Source organism: Balaenoptera borealis (genome assembly GCF_965194805.1).
Source record: "Balaenoptera borealis genome assembly, chromosome: 20".
NCBI lineage: Eukaryota > Metazoa > Chordata > Mammalia > Artiodactyla > Balaenopteridae > Balaenoptera > Balaenoptera borealis.
Window position 1 is genome coordinate 43,844,913 of NC_138879.1, and position 25,132 is coordinate 43,870,044.

Sequence of the window (25,132 nt, forward strand, 5' to 3'; positions counted from 1 at the left end):
CGTTTCGTGCGAGGGCTTTCTCTAGTTGCGGCAAGCAGGGGCCTCTCACCATCACGGCCCCTCCCGCTGCGGGGCACAGGCTCCAGACGCGCAGGCTCAGCAGTTGTGGTGCACGGGCCCAGTTGCTCCGCGGCATGTGGGATCTTCCCAGACCAGGGCTCGAACCCGTGTCCCCTGCATTAGCAGGCAGATTCTCAACCACTGCGCCACCAGGGAAGCCCTACTCTTATTATTATTTTAAATTACTTTTTTTAAATTAATTAATTAATTTATTTATTTATTATTTTTTTGGCTGTGTTGGGTCTTCGTTTCTATGTGAGGGTTTTCTCTAGTTGCAGCGAGCGGGGGCCACTCTTCATCGCGGTGCGCAGGCCTCTCACTGTCGCGGTCTCTCTTGCTGCGGAGCACAGGCTCCAGATGCGCAGGCTCAGTAGTTGTGGCTCACGGGCCCAGTTGCTCCACGGCATGTGGGATCCTCCTCAGGCCAGGGCTCGAACCCATCTTCCCTGCATTGGCAGGCAGATTCCCAACCACTGTGCCACCAGGGAAGCCCCTATTATTATTTTTTTTTAATTGAAGTACAGTTGATTTACAATATTGTGTTAAGGATCTGCTCTCTTAACTTTCAAATATACCATATAGCAGTGTTAGCTATAGCCATCATGTTGTATATTACACCCCTAGTTCTTATTTGTCTTATAATTGGAAGTTTGTACTTTTAACTGACTTCATCCAATTCCTCCTCCTCTCAGCTCCCATGCACCCCCTACCCCCACCTCTGGTAACAAATCTCATCTTTTTTTTCTATGAGTTTGGCTTTTTATTTTTATTTTGTTTTAGATTGCACATATAAGTGATATCATATAGTATTTGTCTTTCTGACTGACCTATTTCACCTAGCATATTGCCCTCAAGGTCTAGTCATGTTGTCACAAATGGCAGGATTTCCCTTTTTATGGCTGAATAATATTCAGTTGCATGCATGTATATGTTTGTGTGTGTGTGTATATACCACAACATCTTTATTCATTCGTCTGTCAATGGACACTTGCGTGTCTTGGCTGTTGTAAATAATGCTGCTCTGAACATGGGTGTAAAGATATCTCTTTGACATAGTGTTTTCATTTCCTTCAGATATATTCACAGAAGTGGAATTGCTGGACCATATGGTAGTTCTGTCTTTAATTTTTTTTGAGGAATCTCCATACTGTTTTCCATAATGGCTGCACCAATTTACGTTCTCACCAACAGTACACAGGGGTTCCCCTTTCTCCTCATCCTTGCCAGCATTTGTTCTCTCTTGTCTTTGGATGATAGTCATTTTAACAGGTGAGGTGACATTGTGGGGTTTTGTTTTGTTTGTTTTTTTTTTTTTTTATTTACTTATTTATTTATGGCTGTGTTGGGTCTCCGTTTCTGTGCGAGGGCTTTCTCTAGTTGCGGCAAGTGGGGGCCACTCTTCATTGCGGTGCGCGGGCCTCTCACTATCACGGCCTCTCTTGTTGCGGAGCACAGGCTCCAGACGCGCAGGCTCAGCAATTGTGGCTCACGGGCCTAGTTGCTCCGCGGCATGTGGGATCCTCCCAGACCAGGGCTCGAACCCGTGTCCCCTGCATTGGCAGGCAGACTCTCAACCACTGCGCCACCAGGGAAGCCCGACATTGTGGTTTTGATTTTCATTTCCCTAATGATTAGTGATTTTGAACATCTTTTCGTGTACCTGTTGGCCACTCATGTATCTTCTTTGAAAAATGTTTATTCAGGTTCTTTGCCTGTTTTTTAATTGTATTATCATCATCACCATCTTCATTATTATTATTACTATTTTGCTATTGAGTTGTAGGAGCTCTTTATATATTTTGGATGTTAACCCCTTATCAGATACATGGTTTGCAAATATTTTTTCCCATTTCATAGGTTTCATTGATCATTTCTTTTGCTGTGAGAAGCTTTTTAGTTTGATGTAGTCCCAGTTGTTTATTTTTTATTTTGTTGCTTGTGCTTTAGGTGTCATATCCAAAAACATAATTGCCGAGACCCATGTCAAGGAGCTTTTTTCTTGTTTTCTTCTAAGAGTTTTATGGTTTGCAGTCTTACATTTAAGTGTTCAATTCACTTTGAGTTAATTTTTGTGACTGGTTTAAGATAGTGGTCCATAACGTACACTTCGAATAAAGATATTTTAAACTGTATATATGAACGAATAAAAGGATGAATGAGGCCCTAGAAAAGACACTGTGAAAACAAGAGATCAGTTTGCAAGACAGACTCCTGGCAGACACCCCAGTGGGTTCAGATGTCAGCCAAGGACAAGCAGAGAGGGCAAAACGTGAACCTGGGCCTGGGGGCCAGGTGGCAATGGACCAACTTCATTCGTTCACTTAGTGGATGTCTATTAATCACCTACCCTGCACAGACACCAGGCACCTGGGTATATCAGCAGCAAACATGAATCCCCCGCCCTGGGGAGCTGATATCTAGGGTAGGATAACGTATGGAGAGCAGCAGTGGCCCCTGGGGGAACATGGCCTATGCATCCCCAAGACTGCATCCTCCTGGAAGTGTGTTTGTAATAATATTATTAATTGCAATAACAGCAGCGATCATTTATAAAGAACCTATGGTATTAGTCAAGACCATTTCAGTTTTAAGTAATAGAAACACAACTTGAACTGGCTTAAGCAACCAAAAAGGAAAATTTTTGTGTATGTATTAATTTCTAAAAATACCAGGGGTTACCTAGCTGCTGGCATGGTGGATCACAGAACTCCAAGGGCGACACCAGGTGTCTGTGTCCTGCTCCATCTCTCGGCTTTGCTTTCTTCCGCCGTCACTGCACTAACTTCATTCTCAAATGTCCACATAGTAAAAATGGCCTCTGGTAGCTCCAGGCTAAGGATCTCAGCAAAGAGCAAGCATCTCTTTCCTTATTCCAGAAATTTCAGGGCACTGTTGCAGGGACCGGTTTGACTTAGGTCTTATGCCCAGGCCTGAGCCAATATTTGTGGTCAATATTGAGATGTGCTGGTTGGCCTGGGTCTGGTGGCAGGTGTGGGAATGGGGTGGGATGGGGGACAGCCTCAATTTGCCCAGTAGGGACTGAGAATGGAGGCGGGGTGCTTCCCAAAAGAGAGCAGGGCTGTAGTTGGACAGGCAGCCTCAATGATGCCCTTCCCCGACTCTGCACCAGGCACAAACCAAGTGTCAGTTAGGCATCCCAACAGTCCCAGGTAGTGAGACCATTCTTATCCCCATTGTACAGATGGGGAAGCTAGCTCAGAGAGGCTGAGTACCTTGCCAGCCTCACACACCTGGCAAGTGGAGGATAAGGAGCGTGGATTCTTTTGTACCAGACAGAGGTTACTGGGGGAGGCCACAGCCTCTGACATAACAGCATGGAGTCAGAGAGGATTTGGCTGATTAGGCCTAGTGAATGGAGGGGGAGAGAGAAAGGAGAATAATCTGTGATGAATTTGGCACCATGCTTGCCCCCGTCCAGTCCCCAACCCCATGGCCATGACATGTCGTGCATCTATTCTCTTGTTCAACATTCACTGAGGCCGTGTAGTGAGGTCCCAGGAGCCAGGCTACAGAGTTCCCTAGAAAGCGCGGCCCTTGCCAAGGGATTAAGTGCTGATACTTTAGCTTGGAAGTGGAATTCCAGGGTGCCAAAAGTGAAGGAAAAGAGAAAGGAGGTCGGGAAGAATGGGAAGCAATGCAAGGTGATGTATAACCACACTGCTGTACAACAAACCACAGGTGGAAAATGTGCCTCAAGTGGTCCAAGGGACAGAGGATGAAGGAATTTATCCTCATCTCGTCTCCGACTGTTACCGAACTCAGGTCTGGCTGCTCGCTGCTGAGAAATCGACACCCGAGAAGCAGTTGCTGGTAGAAAGGAAAGTTGCTTTTAATCAGAATGCCGGCAATCTGGGGAGATGGGGGACTCAGTGTCCCCCCAAAACCACCTCCAAAGATTCTGCTCGGCCATAAAAGTTTTTAAGGGGAAACAGGGAAGTAATCTCAGTTAATCGTTGAGATAGGGGGTCAGAGTCGTCGCCATCCCGCACCGTGTGCAGGCTTGTCGACTTCTTGTGATTCTTCTTTAGCCGCTATCTTGTTCGCACAGTTTGCTCGTGGGATTACTGCAGGGGAAGCTGGGGAAGAGAGCTGGTCATCTGTTAATTACTTATCCTTCATTTCTACTTCTTTGATCTACAGAAAGAACCAGAAAGTTAGGCAAGGTTTTGTGTGATCAAAAGATCTGAAAGGTGTGCTAGGTTACTGGCAAGACAAAAGGGCCTCCTGCAGAGAGCTCTTTCCTGCCAAAAGCTGCTTACACTACCGCTCAAAGTTCCTCCCTCCCTCCCCGGGCGTATGGCTTGCATTCTCCAGCCCCTTTGGCGGCCACGGGGGAGCCAGCCCCCTTACCCTGGGATGTGGGCTGGGAGGGGTCAACTTCACTTGTGAGACAGCCATGGCTGAGGCAGAGCAAGCAGCCAGGAGTCTGGCGGACAGAGAAGCTGTAGAGGCCACACAAGACCCACATCCCAGTAAAATGGGGATAACAGTACCTCCCCTAGGGTTGCTGAGAGGACTTGAGATAATGCATGTAAAGCACTTACTAGTGTCTGGCCCCCAGGAGGTGAGCTGGACTGATGGTTGATTTTGCCTAGGGGGGGGTCCTTGAGGGGAGCTTCACTGAAGGGTGCGGTCCTGGCTGAGCTGTATTAGCCAGGACTCCTTCCGTGGCAAGCTGGCTCAAATGAAGCAAAGGATGTACTGGACCACAGAACTGTGGGACCCAGAGGTGCCTCTGGCTTCAGCACATTTGGACCCAGGGGTGACTCTGAGTCCCAAGGGAAATTACCCACATTGACCCACAACATGAGCATCAGGGAAACGCTCTCCTTGACCTCCAGGGACCTGACCAGAGAGAAGACTGAATGAATCTCTAGAACAAAGGCAGGTCAGTGGTTGCTTGTGGTCAGAAGAACTGACCATAAAGGGGAATGAGGGTACTTGAAATGTTCTACAGCTCGACTGTGGTGGTAGTTACAAGGGTGTACACATTTGAAAAAACTTATGAATTAGACACTTAAAGTGGGTGGGTACCTCAAAGTTGATTTCTTAAGTAAGTGAGACCAAAGAAAAACATAACTTTATTAGGACCCTTTCTATGACAGAAATCCGACTCAGGATAGTTTTAGAAAAAAAGAAATGCATTCCATTGGCTCATATAATCAGGTTAGTCCAGAGGTGTGGTTAGCTTCAGGCATGGCTGGATCCAGGGGCTTACTGAGGTCTGGGGACAGCATACTTTCTCTACCACTTGGCTTCGTCCTCAAGTGGAGAGCAGGAGTTCCATCAACCTGGCAACTCCCATGAAAAGTGAATGCCTCTTTTCCCATAGTTGCTGCAAAAGTCCCAAGAGGGAGTCTCAGTGTCCAGCTTGGGACACATGCCTGCCTCTAAAGCCAGTGGATGGGGAGTGGCCCCATGTGAATCCCAGGAGGTGGGGAGAAGTCATCCCCTGAAGGAAAAAAAGAGGAAAGGGCTGTGGACCTTGGGTCGGGAAAGCCGACAGATGGTCATCACATCTCTCCGTACCCAGGGGGCGGTGTTATCACCCATTCCTACCTCCAGACATCTCTGCAGAGGCCAGGCCATCAGGGACAGGCCCCAAACTCATTCAAGACCCAAGTCTGCTTTTCTGCGATGTCACAGGCCCTGTGTTGGTTAGATACAATAGTCAAAACAGAAAGCGAGCACTAATCTCTTCCCCACCAGCCAAGGCAAACAGAAAGCCCTTCCGGCCTGTGCTGGGCTGTCTGTCTGCACCCCAAGGAGGCTGGCGGAGGAGGGAGGAGCTCTGGCCCAGAGGGAACTCCTTGGAGCTGATGGCATCCGGACTTGTAAGATGAACCCCAAGGAGGGGAAGGATGACTCCCTGGGCCTCAGGGGAGGCCAGACCAGAGAGGCACACAGGGCAAAGGGGCAAGGAGGACAGCTTCTCAGTCCAGAACCACCATCCTAACAGGGTCTGGCCAGGGCAGGAGGGCCAGAGAGAGGACTGAAGAAAAGGTCATCTTTGTAGAGATCACGGACAGAAGACACTATCCAACGACTGGAGATCTACACTCACTTCCTACTGCAACCAGCAAGAAACGAGCATGTTCCCCACGCCAGACACCTCCCCGAGTTCTCCGATGAAGTGTCCTCCTGGAAGGGGAGAGACAGGGAGCCACAACATCCTACCTGTTCAGAATATGCCTAGAAAGTGGACATACTCCTCCAGGGCACTATTATGTCCATTAAACAAACAAGGCAACAGGCTTGGAGGGGAGGGGGCTTTACCCAAGGCCCCGGCTAAGTGGCTGCCCCTGACCTGGCTCCTGGGCAAACGCCCACCAACTCCAGAAGCTCAAAGCTCTGCCCTCATCCTGGCTGCTCTAGGCTTTCAGTTGAGCTGAGGTTATTTCTGACCCAGGTAAGCAAGGTAGCTTAGGGCCACCTCCCTGCCCAGCTCCCCAAAGAATATGGGCAAGAGAAGCCTGAGCCTAGGGTCCTCACCCCATCTCCCACCAAGCTGCCAGCTGAGTCTGCCTGCTCAACCGTCCTGTCTTCTGCGAAGCAGGTTAAATGGATGTCACTGCCAAGAGCGTGTACTCTGCCGCAAAGAGCTGGTGGGGAGCAGGGCGCAAGCCCAGGCCCAGCAAGGGAAGGTGGTGTGGACAGAGCTCTGGCCCTCCCTGCCAAAGGAAGCCCGTGGGCCAGGCCCAGAGCTGCTGGGCCCTGGGAGAGGGGCGTTCTCAGCTCCCAGCTCCCGTCTCTGCTGTCATGTCCAGGCCCTCCAGCCCTGCGGACCGGCCCAGGAACAGTGACACTTCCCAGAGCCAACAGTGTGCCTGCCCCCTAGTTCCCTGCCCTGGCAGCCTGCCCAGGCCCTGGGAGTCCAGCTCTGCAGGAATGAGGGAGGCACCCCCAGCAGGGGTCCTGACCCTGAGGGCCGCCAGCTCGGAGCAGGGCCCTGACGAGCAAAGCCCCATGCGGGCTGTGCTGCTTCCTGGATGCCTCTGTCCAGGCAAGGAGCAGGGACCGCTAGGCCTGTGCCACCCACCAGCTGTGTGACCTGAGCCACACCTCTTGCACGTTCTGCAAAAGGGGCTAAACCCTGCCCTGCCCAGAGCTGGGATCCTTGGCACAGCAGGCTGATGGGGGAGGGCTGGCCATGTACATACTCAGCATCAGGGAGACGAAGGGATGATCACCCAGCCTCCCTGTGGGACAGATACCTCCTCTGTGAGACAGGGGCACCCACCCGGGCACCCACCCACCCAGCTCAGGACACTGTGATGACCATATCTTGTTATAACTAAATATGCTAATTATAAATGGCAATTTTAGAAAGAGCACTAGCCTTGGGAGTCAGAAGCTGCAGATCTACACCCCAGCTCTGCTGCATCCTAGACGTGTGTCCTTCAGGAAGTCTCCTGATCTCCTTAGCCTCGGTCCTCCGTCTGTAAAATGAGGATCAAAAGGTGACTGAGTGGCAGAGAACATAATGGAAGTGAAAGTCTGCCAGCTGCAAATGGTCCCATCTCCGCCATCAGGCTCTGAAGGCAGAGCTGGAGGAACTCTTCCGTCACTAACTTGTGGGTGTGGACCTGGAGAGTTCTCTGGCCGCCACTAACTTGTGGGTGTGGACCTGGAGAGTTCTCTGGCCGCTTAACAGAATCACCTGAGGAACAGAAGAAAAACAAAGGTACCAAGGCCTGGGTCCCTCCCCACACCCAGCAAGTCAGATCCAATTGCTCTTGGGCGGGGCGGGGTGGCACTGAAATTTTTTTATATGTTTATTTATTTATTTATTTTTGGCTGTGTTGGGTCTTCGTTGCTGCGCGTTGGCTTTCTCTAGTTGCGGCGAGTGGGGGCTACTCATCGTTGTGGTGCGTGGGCTTCTCATTGCGGTGGCTTCTCTTGCTGTGGAGCATGGGCTCTAGGCGCATAGGCTTAGTTGCTCTGTGGCATGTGGGATCTTCCCAGACCAGGGCTCGAATCCGTGTCCCCTGCATTGGCAGGCGGATTCTTAACCATTGCGCCACCAGGGAAGTCCTGAAATTTTTTTTAACGTTTAAGTGATTCTCCCGTGTGCCCAGAGTCAGGAAGCAAAGCAGCAGCCCGCTTAGAACGCAATCAGGGCACAGCCTCACATTTTGGTTTGTGTTGCTGCTGTCTGGCCGAGCAGCTTGTGGGATCTTATTTCCCTGACCAGGGACTGAACCTGTGGCCCCTGCAGAGGAAGCAGGGAGTCCTAACCCCGGCACCGGCCAGGGAAGTCCCAGAGCCCACATTTCTAGCACCCTCCCCAGCAACTTCACCAGTCTCGGTTTAGAGACCCAGTGCTGCCCCAGCACCTCCCAACGAGCTTGCTAGCTGGAGGTAAGTTTTGGCGCACCCTGGCTCACTTGGCAAAAAGAAAATCAGAGCCTTTCTGCCTCCCAAGGGCCCAGGGCCGTCGCTCAGATGGGTTACGAGCTTCACCACTTTTGGAAGCCCCAATCCTGCTAACTGGGTGAGGGTATACATGCAAAGAGAAAAAAAATGCTGGAAGGATCTATTTCATTAGCAGACATGATCTCTAGGTATGGGTATCTAAAAACCTTCTTCATCCTTCTGGATTTTTGAAATGCTCTCCAGTATTCAGTTTTATTTCTTATGCATTATCTTTTTTTGCAGATGTTTTGGGGTAAAGAATGAGGAACACACTCAGGAAAAAGGAGGTCTGTGGGGATGGAAGAGCAGGGCAGACGGGCCTCAGGGAGGGACAGCTGATTTGAGGTTAGCAAATGCTTAGCTGTGAGAGGGGATGGGATATGCTCTATCGCCCGGCTGTCCACTGTGGGATGTGAGCAGCTCATTTCACGAGAGCCCCGCCCACGTTTTACCAAGAAGGAATGAACATCACTCCCCCTGCCCTCATCCCCCCTATCCCGTATTGACCTTTACCTTGGAGCCGTCCCTTCCCCTGGGCAGAAGAATGCTGAGCAAACTCAGCCCCTTAAAAGCTGGCTCTGGGAGCTGGGATGGCAGCACAGTGGGGACCGCAGGGGGCTCGGCTGGCCAAGGAGGAGGATCGTGGCCGTCAGGGTCCCACAAACACCCATCTTCTGGCGCGACAAGAGCTTTTGCGTTGGCACCTGGGGGGAAACCTGAGAAATACCTCGAGGATGAACTTCCTCCGCTGACTGGGAGGCGGACAGGACCCAGGGTGGACCACGGGAGCAGGTACAGTCCTGCTTACTGCCTATCCGGCTCCCCGTCCGCCCATCCACAGGCTGGCCACCTGCCCAGCCTCTCTGCCAGAGAGGACGATGTTGTGGGATCTGGTGACATGTGGGATGGTGGTGTTAAGGGGGGTGTGTCACCAATTGGTATTTCTGCTTGACAGTCCCCCAGGACCCCCACCACCTCCACCCATAAAAGCCTTGGCTCAGCAGAAGTATCTGTGGGTGGGGCACCTGCTGAGCATGGTGGAAACCCAGGAGGTGAGAGACGGGTAGAGACCACCTGGGCGAGAGAAAGCAGGCTCTAGGGTCACAGCTGGGGGGGAAGACCTCGATCCACTGCAGGCGGCTATGCAAAACGGCCAGCTCACTGGGTCTCAGCGCATGGACCGAGGCCCCTTCCGTTTTAAAACCCAGTGCCCCTAAACAGTGCCAGCTCCTCAGGACAGGAAGGGCATCCCGGCCAGCCCAGCACACAACTGCCCCCGAAGCTACCCTTCCTCGGGCTGGACATGTGCAGCTGGGCTCTACGGAACCCTCCCCGCACGCAAACCGGGGAGACCCTGCATTGTCCTGGGCTCCGATCTGCACGGGAATGTCTCGAGGCCCGGCCCTCCCCAAAGAAGAAATTATAACAGTACATGCAAATCAATGCACCGACCAACAACATGTTTTAGTAATCAGTCAGTTCCCCTTCACTCTCACTTCAGGACGACGGGGGAGGACACGCCCGTCGAACCCCAGGTAGCCCTTCCCACCCCAGAGCAGCCGGGTGGGCTGGGGCCGCTGCCTGCTGCACACTGCAAGAACAATAAGGATTTTTAGGGGCATTATGACTGAGTCAGAAAACACAGCTGCCCCTGAAAGTCCCTCATTTTTCTTGCTGTCCTTGAGCACTCTCCAGGTGAGTAAGGAGTCGACCGGCTGGCCCAGGTGAGCCGCGGAGGAGATGGTGGCCCACGGGAAGCTCTGTGGCAGGTGGGGTAGCTGCGGGGTCTCCACGGTGGCATGATTCTCTCCAATGCTCGGCCTGGACTGTGGCCGGCTTCACTGCCCCCCACCCCCCCCCCCGCCCCGTACCCCGAGGCACGCCCAAGAGTGACCAGCCTCTGTTCCAACTCAGAACCCAGTGCCTTCTGCCCGCAGGGAGCCGGGGGCTAGAATCCTGGTGGAATCCCAAGTGGCGAGGGGCCCCAAGAACTAGGCAAAGCAGGAAGACCCGGAGGAAGGGCCATCTGGCCCTCGTCTTCACAGGCGGGGCGTGGACCCGTCTTACGGGTACTGAGCTCGAGAGGCTGAGTGACGGTCACAGGCCTGTCGTGACGCAGGAATAGTAGAGACTCCCCCCACCCACTGCCCGCAAACAGCCTGTCATGGGCAAAGAGCAGTGCGGGCCTCTGGTTTGTCCCGATGGCGTTCAGGTTCAAATCAGCGAGCTGCCCGCTCTGCTGGAAGAGACTGGGGGTAGGGTGAGGGGAGGGCTAGAAAGCGGCCAACGAGAAAAAACAGGAGGGGCCGGTGGCTGATTTTTTTTCTCACAGGAGGAAGAAAGGGGCTCTGGAATCAGAGCTTGGTTTAAGGTCCTCCTTGATGAGGGACCCTTGTGCCCCCAGACTCAGGTGAGCTTCCAGGGCGGCAGAGGCTCAGCCCCGCGCATCAGGGCCCCCGACCAGGAAGGCCCCAGCAGGCCCCTCCCACAGACCCTGGGCCTCTGACTCCTCGGAATGCCACCCATCAGCCGGTAACCCGTCCCCTGAAGCCAGGCCATCCCAGCCAGGGCCCCAGCTCAGCTGGAATCTGCCCAGCTGGCTGCTGGGAGCCTGCCCCACCCAGCCTGCCACTGCACCCACTCAGGGAGGGGCCTGGGCACCAGTCCTGCCGTGTGTGCAGGACATGTGGCCTCTCAGAACAAGGGGGACCCCGCTGCGGTGAAAAGCGCATCCCACAGAAGACAGACCTGGTGCCACTACCTGCTTACTTGCTGTGTGACGGTGTCTAAGTTACTTTACTTCTCTGTGCCTCCGCTTGCACATCAGTAAATAGGAATAAGCAGCCCCCTTTGCAGGGCGACGTGAGGACTGAAGGAAGCATACAGAGCGGCTTGGTTGGCTCCCAACAAAAATGTCTTCCCCTCTCCAAGCGGTTTCCCCCTTGCCCTCAGACCCCAAGAGCTGGGCCAGGCTCCCTGGAGTCTCCAAGGACTCAGACCATGGAGAATTCTTCCTTCTCAGAGGGCAACTGGGCCAGGTGTGAGGGCACAGGCCTTGCTGCTCCCCGGGCACTAACGCTGCACCCTCTCCCCACACCCCGGGGTCCTGCCTTGTTCAGACAAAAAGCACGTGTTCCCAGAACCCCGGCTGCCCGACTACAGCCTCAGCCCCCTCAAAGCTATGTTACAGCAGCTGTCACCTTGCTGCAACCTTCTGCCCTAACCAAGACCATGGCCGTATACTCCACCAGCAAAACCCAACTGTCCCCACACACTACGAGCCGAGCCATCTGAACCATTCAGCAACATGACCGCATCCTAAGAAGCCCCAGCCCTGGTCTGCACAGCCTCTGCATGAGCGTGTCTTGCTGCCTGGGGTGCCCCAGCCCCAATGCAGTGGAACAGGGGAGGAGGGTGAGACCCAGTTCACCACTGACTAGCCGAGAACCTTGGGCAAGCTCCTTAACCCCTCTGTGCTCCAAGATCATGGGGCTGCTGGGAGGATTAAATGAGTCCATTCCTGGATAAAGAAGATGTGGTACATATATACCATGGAATATTACTCAGCCATAAAAAGGAACAAAATTGGGTCATTTGTAGAGACGTGGATGGACCTAGAGTCTGTCATACAAAGTGAAGTAAGTCAGAAACAGAAAAACAAGTATCGTATATTAACGCATATATGTGGAATCTAGAAAAATGGTACAGATGACTTATTTGCAAAGCAGAAATAGAGACACAGACGTAGAGAACAAATGTATGGATACCCGGGCGGGGGGAGGGGAATTGGGATTGACATATATACACTACTACGTATAAAACAGATAACTAATGAGAACCTACTGTATAGCACAGGGAACTCTACTCAATGCTCTGTGGTGACCTAAATGGGAAGGAAATCCAAAAAAGAGGGGACATACGGAAAAATAAATGAGTCCATTCCTAGAAAGGCTTTGATTGAATGCTTGGTGCCAGGCACAGCTCTGAGTTAGTTAGCGATCATTACTTTGCCCTGCTTTGTGTTTCAAGACTCAGCTCACCTTTTCTGGGTGACCCTTCCTGACCACAGCCCCTCCCTGGGTTAGAGCCCCTTCTTTCTCCCTGCTCCCCCTGACTCCACACATCACGCTGCTTTACCTACTGGCCACCGGCGGCACGGCCCTGGAACCACCAACATCACAATCACACGCACTTATTAACAACGCTGACCCCAGGACCCCTAGGTCAACCGAGGGGCCCTGGAGTCGTCTGCGCTGCTAACAGGCTCCCTGTGTGGTTCACAAGGACGCCCAAGTATGAGAAGCACTGCTCCGGGCCTTCTTACCACCATGGTACAGGCAGTGCCTGGCCCCGGAGCTCAATAACGAGATGACGTCAGGAAGGCTGCCCCGGGGCAGCGGCCAGAGGATCCCTCATGCCGTGCCAGGTGTGCGACGGGGACCCACCTGAGCCTGGCTCTGACAGCTAGAGCTAACCAACACCGAACACACACACCAGCCCCTAGAGCCATTCCTCGGGGCCTCCCTAAGCCCTCGCCCTGTGCTGAACACACACTGATGACATTGCTGGGGCGCTGAAAAGCCATCGAGTGTTCCAAGGGAGCTGCAGAGCAAGGAGGCTCCACTCCAAACTCAGAGTCCCTAAAATAGCCGGCAACCCACAAAACCACGCTGGAAGGAAAAGAAAGGCCAACGACCAGAGACGTCAGCCCTTGTTCAGAGTTTGCTTAAGAAAGAAAACCATACAGTGGTTCCACCCGGACTAGGGAAGGAGGTGGTTGAGCAGAGGGCAGCAGTCCCAGAATGTCTTGGGGGCACCCCTCCTGCAGAGAAGCAGCTGGACACAGCCAGGGCCTGCAGCAGGGGCTGGCCTGGGGGCCTGGAGACGCCGGGCTTAGGGACGCCGGTGCTCCCAGCGCTCAGGGGCGTGTGCTCTGCAAGGTGCTGCCCTCCTTCCAGCCACCCCACCGTGGGGTGGAGCCAGAAGGCTCGGCTGGATTTGCACCTCCACCGCAGTGGAAAGCCTTCTTGGACTCGGCTGGCCTCATCCACCCTTGATGGCCGCTCCAGGGCTGGGATGAACACGGCCAGGAGACCTGAAACTCACCCATCAGAGCCCCTGGGTTTACGTTCACCCATGTGCCTCTGCCAGAAATTCTTTGGCTGAGAACACCTCCTAAACGCTCACGCTCACCCCGCTCAGCTCCCGCCACGCCCCACAAACTCCAGCCCTGCCTGGCCCGATGCTGACAGCCAGCCTGCCCCGAGGTTGGCTCAGCCCCCAAAAAACTCCTCAGTGGGTAAAGGCCCGAGCGATGTGCCTTCGGCGAGGCTAGACCGGAGCCCAAACGCATTCGTCCACACAAACACCCACTCCCACGAACCAGGCCGGTCCAGGGAGGGCAGCGCCTCCCTCTCGGCCATGTGTCCAGAACATGGGAGGAGCCGATGCCAGGGGTGGGTGCTGCCTTTATCTCTTTGGTAAAGAGACTCCACTGGGGCAGGGAAACAAGCAGACCAGGCCTGCAGACAGCAGGGCTAACAGAATGGGGAAGGGTCTACATTTAGGATGCGTTTATCTTCCTCATAGGAGTCAGCCAACTGTGGGCCCACAGGCCAGACCTACCCACCCACCATCCTTACAGTTTTATCAGAACACAGGTACTCACCCATTTACGTATTATCTATGACTGCTTTCACACTCCGACAGCAGAGCAGAAGAGTTGCAACATAGGCCCCACGGCCCTCAAAGGCTAAAATATTCACTCTTTGGCCTTCACGGACAAAGCTGGCTGACCCTTGCTTCTGATCAGTATTCACTCAGCACCTAGGAGGCACCAGGCACCCAGCTGGGTACCGAGGATACCACAGTGAGCAAAACTCGGTGAGCCTTCATGGAGCTTAAGGCCTGGGGAGAGAAGGGCTCTGCAGGCCATGGGGCCCGCCGTCTCGGTTAGCTGACGCTCCTAATCCGGGGCTGCAACCTCTTATACCCCAAACCTTCAGGCCCTACCTGGTTCAGAATTTTTCAGGTAACGTGGTGCACAGGCCACATACTATGCCATAGGGCGGCCCCCGGAATCACACCCAGTAATGTCTCCGCAGTGAAAGCCATGAAGATTCACACCCCCCAAGAGAAACATAGACTCTAATAGTCTCAAGTCAGTTCGGGTCAGGATTCCCCAGGAAATTCATTATAAACACAGCTTTTGGTTTTCAGAGTTTTCTGGAGTTCAGAATTTTGGATAAAGGACTGCGGGCTTGGGACTTCCCTGGTGGTCCAGTGGGTAAGACTCCACACTCCCAGTGCAGGGGGCTCGGGTTCGATCCCTGGTCAGGGAACTAGATCCCACATGCCTGCCGCAACTAAGACCCAGTGCAGCAATCAATCAATCAATGAATGAATAAAATGATCATGGGCTTGCACCGGCAACTGTTACAAAGTGCAAACACTGGGTCCTGACTTCACGTCTTGGTCTTGGTTGGAGGTGCCTACTCCTGGGGGGGCTACCGACCCCCCAGGCCACCAGGCACAGAAACCACACACAAGGCACACAGAAAATACGAACTGAATGAACTCAGATCACCAGAACTTTTTCTCCAAAGAACAGCTACTAACATAACTGCTGAAAAATGTAGAAAAAAAAAAAGTAGTATTTAAACCCAAACTTCATCTGCCTGCTCCCCTGGCAGGAGCAGAGAGAGGCTGACATAAATGAGTAACTTTTCCAACTCCATCTACTTGGGACAAGGAAAATAAAACTGTTTTCTTGTCACTGTTGCTGCCTGATGGGCAGGCACATTAGGTGTTTTGGGGGGAGCAGGTGAGTGGGTGGTAGCCAAAACTGAAAACCAGTGATTTTTTCCCCTGGTGTACCTCCCTGTGGCCAAAGTTTCATTGGAAATCTGAAATAACTGATCCCATCACAAATTCCTAACAGCTAAGTAGAAAAATGTACTAATTAGAGAATCTGGTTTCAGGTGTTCTATTTATATTCCTTTTGGGGGTGGGGGGAACCGAAAAACAATTTTATTTTAAATATGTAACAATAGCACTTTTTCCACAAAGTCTAAAGTATAAGATTGAAAAACTACAGACCTCACACCTTGACAGTAGTGACACTGAACTACAGACCTCACACCTTGATAGTAATGACACTGAAAGAATATTTTAATATGCAATATCTATAAATAGACGAACCAGTTCTTCTGCATTAAAGGATGATATCTGAAAAGATATTTATTTCAGCAATAACTTTCATTAGATGTCCCGGAATTACATGGATTTTTCCTTTTTAATGCAACACAGTTTTAATGAAAGGTTCTACCCTATTTCTTAATAGAGCACACCTACGAATGGACTCTCAGAAATTTCCTCATCGCCTAAGATTTCTAAACCACGAATTGGGAAAGAAGTTCTGGACACCACTGGTGATCTCTACCAACACCCCGGCCCTGGGCAGATTTCTAGGAGGGATTTTTACTCCGTGAGTGATTGGGAGACGTTCTTAGTGATTGCCTGACACAGGGTCTGGGGTTAGAAGGTAAGAGGGGATGGTTGCATGGGGAGGGGGCCTGCAGGTGAGAGCGCCATCCATATGCAAATGCCTGGAAGATGGTGCCTCCAGGGGCCGTGGGCGGGGCCAAGCAAAGCCTTCCAACAAACCGAAAGCCGCAGGGACCTCCAGGACTATATTTAGTCCAGGCTGACTGCCCCAACAGGGGGGGCTTGGGCGAGGCAGAGGACAGCCACCTGCACACACCAGCGCCTGCAGCCCTGCCATCGAGGTGGAGACGTGCTGGGACACCACGACTCCCGGTGCAGAGGCCACAGGCATCCTCTCTGGCATTTCCTTCAGCCCTCTGCCGGGCACGTGCCACCCATCTGACTGCCAGATATGGTCAGCGACAAGGGAGGGACCACGCTGGGCACGCAGGGCTGCGGCCACACTGGCCAGGCGAGTTAGTTTCACTTTCTGTTTTTTTTTTTCCTGGGTCGCTTCTCACCCTGATGGGAGAAAATGTCCTTGAAATGCCAAGCGACAAAAATCCTCAAAAATGTTCCTTGTTGTTGTCTTTTTTTTTTTTTTCCCCCTCTGAGGACACACTGTTTCCCTCTGAAGACCGGGTAACAGCCTTTGGTGAAAACCCCAACTATGTAACTTCAGTCCCCGGGGCTGCTGAGCCCTAATATGATTACACATCTAAATGCAATAAATGGGGCAAAGTGGTATTATTTTTCTGGGAAAAACCAACATCATAAAAGGGTCTTTATTGAATCAAGGGCCCATGAACTGTTCTCTTGCCTAATTATGGCTCCCAAGTGAACTGGGCTGGGTTTCCAGTGAGGACTCCTCATAGCTCCCTGGCCCAAAGGGCAATGGGATATTTGTCACGACCTGTCTAATTACAACAAAATTCACCCAAAGGACAAAAGGGAGGGTGCCAAGGTAGGCTGGCCGCAGCCCCCCTCCCTCCCCACCTCGGGCTCTGGAAACAGGGGGAGCTGGTTCTCGGGGCCTACTTCTATTTTAAGGAGTGCCCTTCGCTGCTCCACCTTCACCCCTTGTGTTCAAAGTCAGGATCCTGGACCCTGCCCATTTCCACTGTCAAGGCTTAAGTGGTTTTCCAGCATCCCAACACTGCCCCCTCTATCCCCAGCTCCACAGAAAAGGCCCATTGTCGAAATGTGATATTTTGCCAGATGTTTTAACATTCAGCGATTTGGCCAAGGTTCGCATGCACCCAGACCTGGGCGACAATGAACGCCTGCTATCACCAGACATGGGAGGAGAGGCAGGGCAGGGGGAGAGGGAGAGAGACGCAGCCCAGGGCGGCGGGAGAACCCTCCGTGCTAACCAGCTGGGAGCAAGTGGTCTGGCTGACTTTTCCCAGATATACAGTGGTCTGGCCAGGCAAGTTGGAGACCAACATTTTGCTTATATGCAAGTCCTGGTTCCAAGTACCTGTTTAATCGCCCTCTTGGTTCCAAGAGCAAAGACACATTTTTTTTTTTTTAACTTTTTTTCTTCCCCCATGTTTTTAAGCTCACCGCAGCAAGCTCCAAAGGAAAGGATTCAAGAGAACGTTATCCCGCCTCTCCCACTAATACGTGATGAAATACACCCACCCCTGGAAGAGTCGGTGACTTCGCCCCACAGCCACCCCTCTTAGGTTGTACTGGGCATACCTCCCCGGAGAAACAGGAACCCCCTCCAGCCCTACTCCACATTGCTTTTCTTCCAATGTTTTCTCCCCAGATGTTAAGGCAGCAAGCAGGCTCGCCAGGCTCGGGGTGCGCTTCCTTGACCTCACTGGGCTTTCTTCGCTGGCCCCATAGGCCCTGGGGTGAGGTACGGTGTCACTTAAGAATAGCTACCACGTACTCCCCCGCCGTCCCCCCAAACCACCCGGCGTTTCACACCGGCCTTCTCATGTGGCCCCTGTATCACACTACACAGTGGGCGTGTATCATCACAGATGGGGAAACAGTCTCAAGAAGGCATGTCACGGGTCCAAGGTCACCCAGCTAGTCCACGGGAGAGCCTGCAAAGCCAACGCCCTTTCCCCAATGCCTGCCTTCAGCCTCCTGGAAAGCCAGGTGCCATCAGCATATAAATAGCAATGCAAGTGACTTGTTTTCAAAAGGGTGCGGGAGGAGGTCTACCTTACAGTGGACACGGAGACAGAGAATTGAAAAACCAGAATTTAAGCCTCAGTCACCAAGAAGCAGCCAGCGTTCTGCCTTGAACCCCACACACCCCAGGGCAGAAATCCAGTGAGAGGAAGCGCATTTCATGAGAATGAACCACCAAGTCCTCACAGACTGATCCAAATTTCCCAGCTGCACATCTCTGAGTCCTTCCCCCACCCCTCCCGCCCCTCCCAACCCCAGGCCCAGGTCCCAGGCCCGGTGCCCTCCTCTGCGCCTCGCCTCAGGGCTCCGAAACTTAGAAGGATGTTAAGACTACAAGGGGTGTGCACGCTATTTGGTCCAGCCACCCACTTGACCACTTGACGGAGAAGGGGGCTCTCAGGCCCAGAGTGGCAGAGCTGAGATTAAAATCAGCCGATGGTTTGTCCACACAGCACCTCCTTCCCCAGTCCTCCTGGGCAGCAAACACAAGGGGTCTGGCCACAGGGCAATTTCAAAATTCCCCAGAGCGTGCCAGAGGGAGGAGGGAGGGAGCTGCACAGTGGGTGAGAAGTCACCTGCTCTGCGTCCCAGTAAACCCTGCCCACTGCCCCGGGCTCTAACGCACTGAAGAGATTATGGTCCATCTCAACCTCCAGTTCGAAATGCAAAATAAAAACATCACTAAGCCATAAAAAAGTATAAGGAAGTCCAATGAAATCCTGATTTTTATTTCCCATGGTGATTACTCTGCAGATATTACTTTTTGTAATATCAAAGTATTTCCTTCCCCTCCCCCAGCCCTTCGAGTCTGTACCCTGCTTGACTGGTCCCACTAGAGTGCATTTGGCTTGCCAGCTGGGTCAATGAGTGAGCGGGCCAAGAGCAGCTGTGGCAATTCGCCTTTCATGGGGACCTTCCATGAAACGTGGAGTCTTGGGACCTTTCAGGCTGGACACATGGCAGAGCAGACGTGTGAGGCAGCCACTTCTGCGCACCCAGGGTTCCTTGAAGCAACGGGGCTAATCCAGACCCACCCAGCTCCTGTTCCACAGCCCGCTGGCTCCTACCCTACCCGGGAGGCCCTACTGCACCCAGAAGGCCGGGCTTCCCGCTCCTTCGGCCCCAGAGGCAGCTGTGAGAATGTGGGGGAGCCTTTCCCCTCGGAGTCGCAGCCTCAGATATAACAAGAGGACTCACCATACCCTTCATCTGCGCTCAGAGCTGGGGTACAAATCGGAGTGGGCAGCAACGGGCCATGCCCATCTTACCCACGGTCGTAACCCCAGCCTGGCCGGGTCCCTGCCACGTGGCTGGTGGACAATAGACTCGGACAGGGGAAGGGGTTCCCAGGCATCATCCCGCTTGAGGATTACAAAGCTTCTGTTCCCAGTGGGTTAAATAACTTGCCCAAGGCCCACCCGCGCTTACTCAAAATAAGAGGGCAGAGGAGATGAGGACAACCAGTTGAAGGTCTACTGGTGTGTGCCAGGCACTGTGCCTGCATTTTGCATCTAAGCCTCACCAAAGCGTTACAAGGGAGGTCTCAGAACCCTTGTCCACAAGGGAAGAAATGGGCACAAAGAAGTTACCTGTCAAAGGCCACCCAGCTGGCAAGTGGCAGCTAGGACTCCGACTTGAACACATCTGGACCCCAAATTCGCCTTCATGGCGCTCACACTGGGCTGCTTCGAGAAAAACCCTTCATGGACCCCAGATGGATCCCCTGTTTCTGAGACAACTCTTCCTCGGACTTGTCCCAGATTAGGAGCGCTGTTCTTTTGTGTAAAAGAACTGAGACAGGCCAAATATTTACCATCCCGCGCAGAGCCGCAAACTGGCCTGACAGCAGAATCGACTCCATGCAGGAGTGAAGGCCAAGCTGTCGCTACAGAAAGTGGGGGACAGAATCCTGACCGTTGCTGAGGGTTCAGACAGCTCAGCTTTGGGCAGAGGAACTGAAGGAGACCTGGGGAGGCAGCTCAGAGGCCGTTCCCCACAACTGCCACCAGAGAAACCCTGGAGGGATTTCTAAGTAGCAGAATTTCCTGAGTTGCTAGGACTTCGGGGTGGAGGGGAGAGGGTCGGCTTCTCCCAGTGCTCCTTTGTCAATGCAAGCATGCTGAACAAAAATTGATCTCTAATCTTTCACAGGTTGGGATATTATTTTTCTAAAAAAAAAAAAAAAAAAAAAAAGGAAAAAAAGCAAAATGGGCAAGGTTAATTATTCACCAGGTTGCAATTTACTTAAGAGTTAAGGGAATGCATGTTTCCTCCCAGTAGGTAGGACCATGAGTCCAGCTGGATTTCACAAGTCTTCCGTGGGTCTCCCTGGGGGTCTGGCTAAAATCCTACCCTCCCACCAGCTTCCCACCTTGCATTTAGCTGCTTTCTGAAGATGGCTCTAGGGCAAACAAGTCTGCCGGTCAAGCCACTTCCCGCGCGAAGCTCCTAGGTACCCAGCTTAGAGGGATGGATTGGGGTTGGGGTGGGGGTGGGGGGGCGGGAGGAGGCATCTGCTTCAGGAACTATGAGAATTCAAAAGGGGCGGCGAAATCAAAAAGCTCGCAGCTAAAACACAATTCCTAAATACCACAGCCTAAATCAGCTGCTGGAGGCCAGGCCAGCCCACGGCATAGCTGACTCGATTACATCTTGCAAAGGAAAAACCTAACCTTTCACTCCCACCCCCACCCAAAGAAATGAAGCCCCGAGGCATTTCCTAAAAATCCTTAAAACCTGGGCAGCCCCTGAGAACCGGGCACAGCCTGAGGGAAAACTGCCGGCTACCTGGGAAAGGCCAGGGGAGGCCTGGGGCGCTGCCCGGCTCCTTTTCCCTTATTCCCAGTGATTTCTGCCCCTCGTCCCCGTGCGTGTCCCCTCCAGGATGGTTGCAATGCTTTTCCGCATCTCACTGCTCCAGACCAGTCCTGCGGATGTTTTATGACCATGCAATATTCTGGAGATTTCCACTTCATTTAATTTAAGGTACTGATCTGCAGGGCCAGGAGAGGCATGGGTTCAAAGGGAGATCTCTGTTTTCCCAACCTGACTCAGTACTCTGAACGGAGCGTTTTCCTTAATTAGGGCAAAGCCTCCAGCTGAAACTCCCACCAGTCCACTCAGAGATGATTATGCCTCAAAACTGATCAAGATGCCTGTACATTTAGATACTTGGCCAAATAAACACTTCTCTCCCACAATTCTGACGTCTGCACAGTCCACTGGTTAGAGCCAGCAGGACAAAGCTCACACGGAAAAAATGCCGGCCAACTGCAGTTTGGGGCTATGCCCACTCCTGGGCTCACGGGCCCAACCCTGCCTCGGTGATCCCATAGCCCATGGGGCTCCCCTCTGTTCACGCCCCCTCATGGCCACCAAAACAGGGACACAGATGTGGTAGGTACCCTGTGAGGTCTATCTCTACACGGACCCACAGAAGTTGGAGAAACCTCTAGAAGAAGCTTCCACAACTTCGAGAGAGGTGGGCCAACCTGGCTGGGCTGGTTTCTCCCTCTCCCTCCTCCCTGCTTCTAGAAAGCTCTACTGTTTTCCAAAGCCAGGAAGAAGGGGGCCCAAAGTGCCCTATTTTGTCAACTGGTCCTTCGCACGGTTCAGGTCACCTCACTGCCAAGACAGCCAAAACACAATACAAATGAACAAAAATAAAAAGTTCCAACGCCAGGCAGACCGGAGGTTTCAGGGGTTAGTGTGGGGTTTTTCTTTTGCAGGAGGAAGGTAAAAGCAAAGTTACTGAATAAATGGTTTAGGAAGGGAATCTCAGCATAAAACATTAAGGGGACTCAGGGTGGGTCAGCATTATGCTGCAAATGTCAGGGAACAAAAGGCTAGCCATTAGGAACACACCCACAAAGATGCATCTTTAAAGAAATGGTGGTGGGGCGCAGGGAGAGGGGGCAAAACCTCCACATCTCGGCCCATACTCCCAGGGACAACTCTAGACTTCGGGCGGTCCTCACCACCCCCAAGCTCAAGGCTGCGGCTCCGGAGCGCGCAGCAGGGCAGGGCCTGGTAGACGAATAGGCTCCGCCGATTAGGAAGAGGGGCTCCGTCTCTCCCTTCCCTCCAGGTCGGCCCCGGCGGGGATCCGGCTCCACCCGGAGAAACAAGAACCACACGCAGTGACCAACTCGAAATTCCGAGTGCGTTCCCATTGCTCCTGCCAAGCCCAGGGATCCCTCGAACCTCCGCACAGAATTCGCGGCGAGCGTGCCTTACCACCCCACCTTTCCAGTGTGGACCCCGAGAGGTGCGGCCCGGCCGGGGTCCCTGACCCGCCTGGGCGCCGAGCTGTCGCCCGCCCGGGAGAAAACGGTGAAGGGCGAGGAGGAGCCGTCGGTCCCGGGGGCCGAGAACTGGGACTTTGTAGGCCAGTTGAACCGACACCCTCATCTCGCCCGCAAAGACCCAGCTCTCAGCTCCCGCGCGTCTCGGATTCGGGCTGCGCCCCCGACGGGCTTCCTGGGACTGGATCCGGCTGCCCGCTTTCCAGGCGCTCTGCTCACCCGAGATTCTGGGTTTTCCCCAAGCGGCGTCCCCCAAAGGCGGCATCCTGCTCGCCCGACCTCGACCCGAGGGCTCCGAGACCAGCCCCCGAAGGGTTACACGACACCTAGCGCGCGGCGGCGTCCGGGCCGCCGGGGTGCAGGCCGAGACACTGAGCTGGGGTGGGGGAGGCACAGGAACCTAGCCTTCCCCCCATCCTCCACCCCCGGTCGAGCGCAAGAGTTACACGCCGAGAAACTTCGCCGCGATCCCACGCCGCGCCCGCGAGGCCCAACTCCGCGCCGCCTGGGTTACCTGCGCTCAGATCCGCCGGGCGCAGGGCCGGCCGGGCCGCTCGCACCGCAGGCCTCGCCCTCCCGCGCCGCCGAGCCCGCGCCCCGGCCGGGGGTCGCGGGGAGCAGCCGCCAGCCGAACCAGGCGCCCCGACGTCCCGGGCGCCCCGCGTGCGCCGGGCCGGGGCCTCGCTCAACCCGCCCGGGACCTGGGGGCCGCTGCCATCACCTCCCCGAGGAGCGCGGACCGGGCGCCGCGTGGAGAGGAGTGAGGCGGCGAGACCCCTCGAAAGTTAGGGGAGTTCCTCCCGCTCGCGGCGCAGCCCGAGCTGGCTCCACGTGCTGGTGACACATCAGGAAGGCTGCGCGCCCCACGGCTCCCAGCGGGCGGACGCGGCCAGCGCCCGCCCGCACCGCCTCCCGGAGCCGGGCGGACGCGCCCCGCCCCGGCCCGCCCTCCGCCCGCCCCTCGGCGCCCCCGCCCCCGCCCCGGGCCGCGGAGCCCTCTCCAGCCTGCGGCACCCGCGGGAGAACGCCCGGGCGCGGTGGGGGCCGCACCGGCGCCCCTTTCCCTGGCCGTCCGAGCTGCCCTGGGGATCGAATCCGGCCGCGGGCTGCCAGACTCGACAGTCTCAAGTACCTTCCTCCCAGTCACGCAGCCCTTCCCGCCCCCGAGCTCCAGTAATTTTCCCTTTTCCTCCTCTGACCGGTCGGAGCCGCAGCCAGCGCTTCCTCCCGCGAAGGCCGGCGCCGAGAGCCCCCTGCCGGCCGCTCTGCTCCCGGGCCGCGTCGCCGGCCCGGCGGAGCGCGCCTGCGGCCGGCCTCAACCTCCCCACCTGGAACCTGGGGCCGGCCAGGCCCTTCTCGTTGGCAAACCAACGAGAAAATAAATGTAAGGCGCCAAGCGGAGGGCCGTGCAGCACGCTTTTTGAAATGTTAATTTTGTGTTTTCCTCTCCCCGCTTCCAGTTGTCTGCTTACCTACTTCTCTCTTCCTGGCTGCGCTTTCTGAAAACCCGAGTTCCTTTAGGGGGACTGTAGGGAGGAAGGATGGTACAGAAAAGCTTCGAGGCCGAGGGAGAACTTTCCCAAGATTGGAGAGGGATCCGAGTTCGGTGGAATCCCCTCTGGTGGGGACCTGGTGCCTCACTCTCTCTCTCTCTGGAGACGCCGGGACGGGGGGAGTAACCACATGCCTCATCTTGAGACCAGTCTGGGGCATCCATAGGCCAGGATCCCCATCCTCAAGATGGCCAGGACTCCAGGGACCATGGCAGAGGGAGGGATGGGTAAACGCAAATAATGACTGAGATGGAGTTGCCCTGCCTCTCTTAGGATGGAGCCTTGGAGTCAGGTTTAATTTAAATAATGAGACATACCTGCTTGTGGCCACGCATAGGTATTGGCTATGTTCCTGTCTTCTGTTTCCTGGCCTCACCAATGCAAATCGTGCCTTAAGACTTCACTGTGGTGAGGGCTGAGTGGTTTATCTGTTCAGTTTGCCAGCTGGCGCCACACCCCACATGGCGACCCCAGGGCAGGGCAGACAGATGTGCAGGAGCAGGTGCTCCCAGGAGAGCAGCTCTGGGAGGGATGGAGGGCAGATGGCAGCCAGGCACTGCAGAGGTGCCCAGCGCTGGGGCAGGGCGGGCCTCTGGCCCCAAGCCTCTGTAATCCCCATTTTGTGGGAGCCCAGGATTAGAAGGGAAGAAAGAGGAAGATGCCCTGACATTGCTGGTGATGCTGCCGGTGCTGGCAGGGGTCTGGGGTTCGTGCTCTGCTTTCTCTTCCCCTTTTATTGCTGTCTCTAAATCTGACAAACCCTTTGGATCTCTGAGACTTGAGGAGCCTGGAGGAGCCGGTGTCCTGGGGGGATGAAAGTGCAGGGATGTAATGGGTTTACCCCAGCGCTGATCTCAGAGAAGCCCGCAGAAGATTAAGATTTGCTCCCTGAGCTTGAAATCTCCCTGCTACCCCCTGACCACATCAAAGGACATGGCCGTAGGGGGCACCTAATCCCATCAATGGAATCAAAGCTGGACAAGAAAGGAAATCTGCAAACTTGGTGCAGCGTCAGGACACAGCTCACAAGAGAAAAGATAGATACACCAGGGCTCTGGCCTCCTCCACCTGGGTTACATCCCAGGAAAGGTCCCGAGCCAGTCCACAAGCAGACAGGGCCTGTTCTTTGCTTCTTGAGGTGGC

The 25,132-nt window shown here is 54.2% G+C and overlaps 1 long non-coding RNA gene across 1 annotated transcript; it reads right to left on the reverse strand.

Moving 5' to 3' along the window:
* Positions 1–5,139: 5,139 nt before the first annotated feature.
* Positions 5,140–23,329, reverse strand: LOC309618077. The gene is made up of 3 exons (XR_014238305.1): positions 22,951–23,329; positions 7,417–7,520; positions 5,140–6,219 (listed from the first exon to the last, which is right to left on the reverse strand). It is a non-coding gene; the product is annotated as an uncharacterized lncRNA (long non-coding RNA).
* Between the last annotated feature and the right edge of the window lie 1,803 nt (positions 23,330–25,132).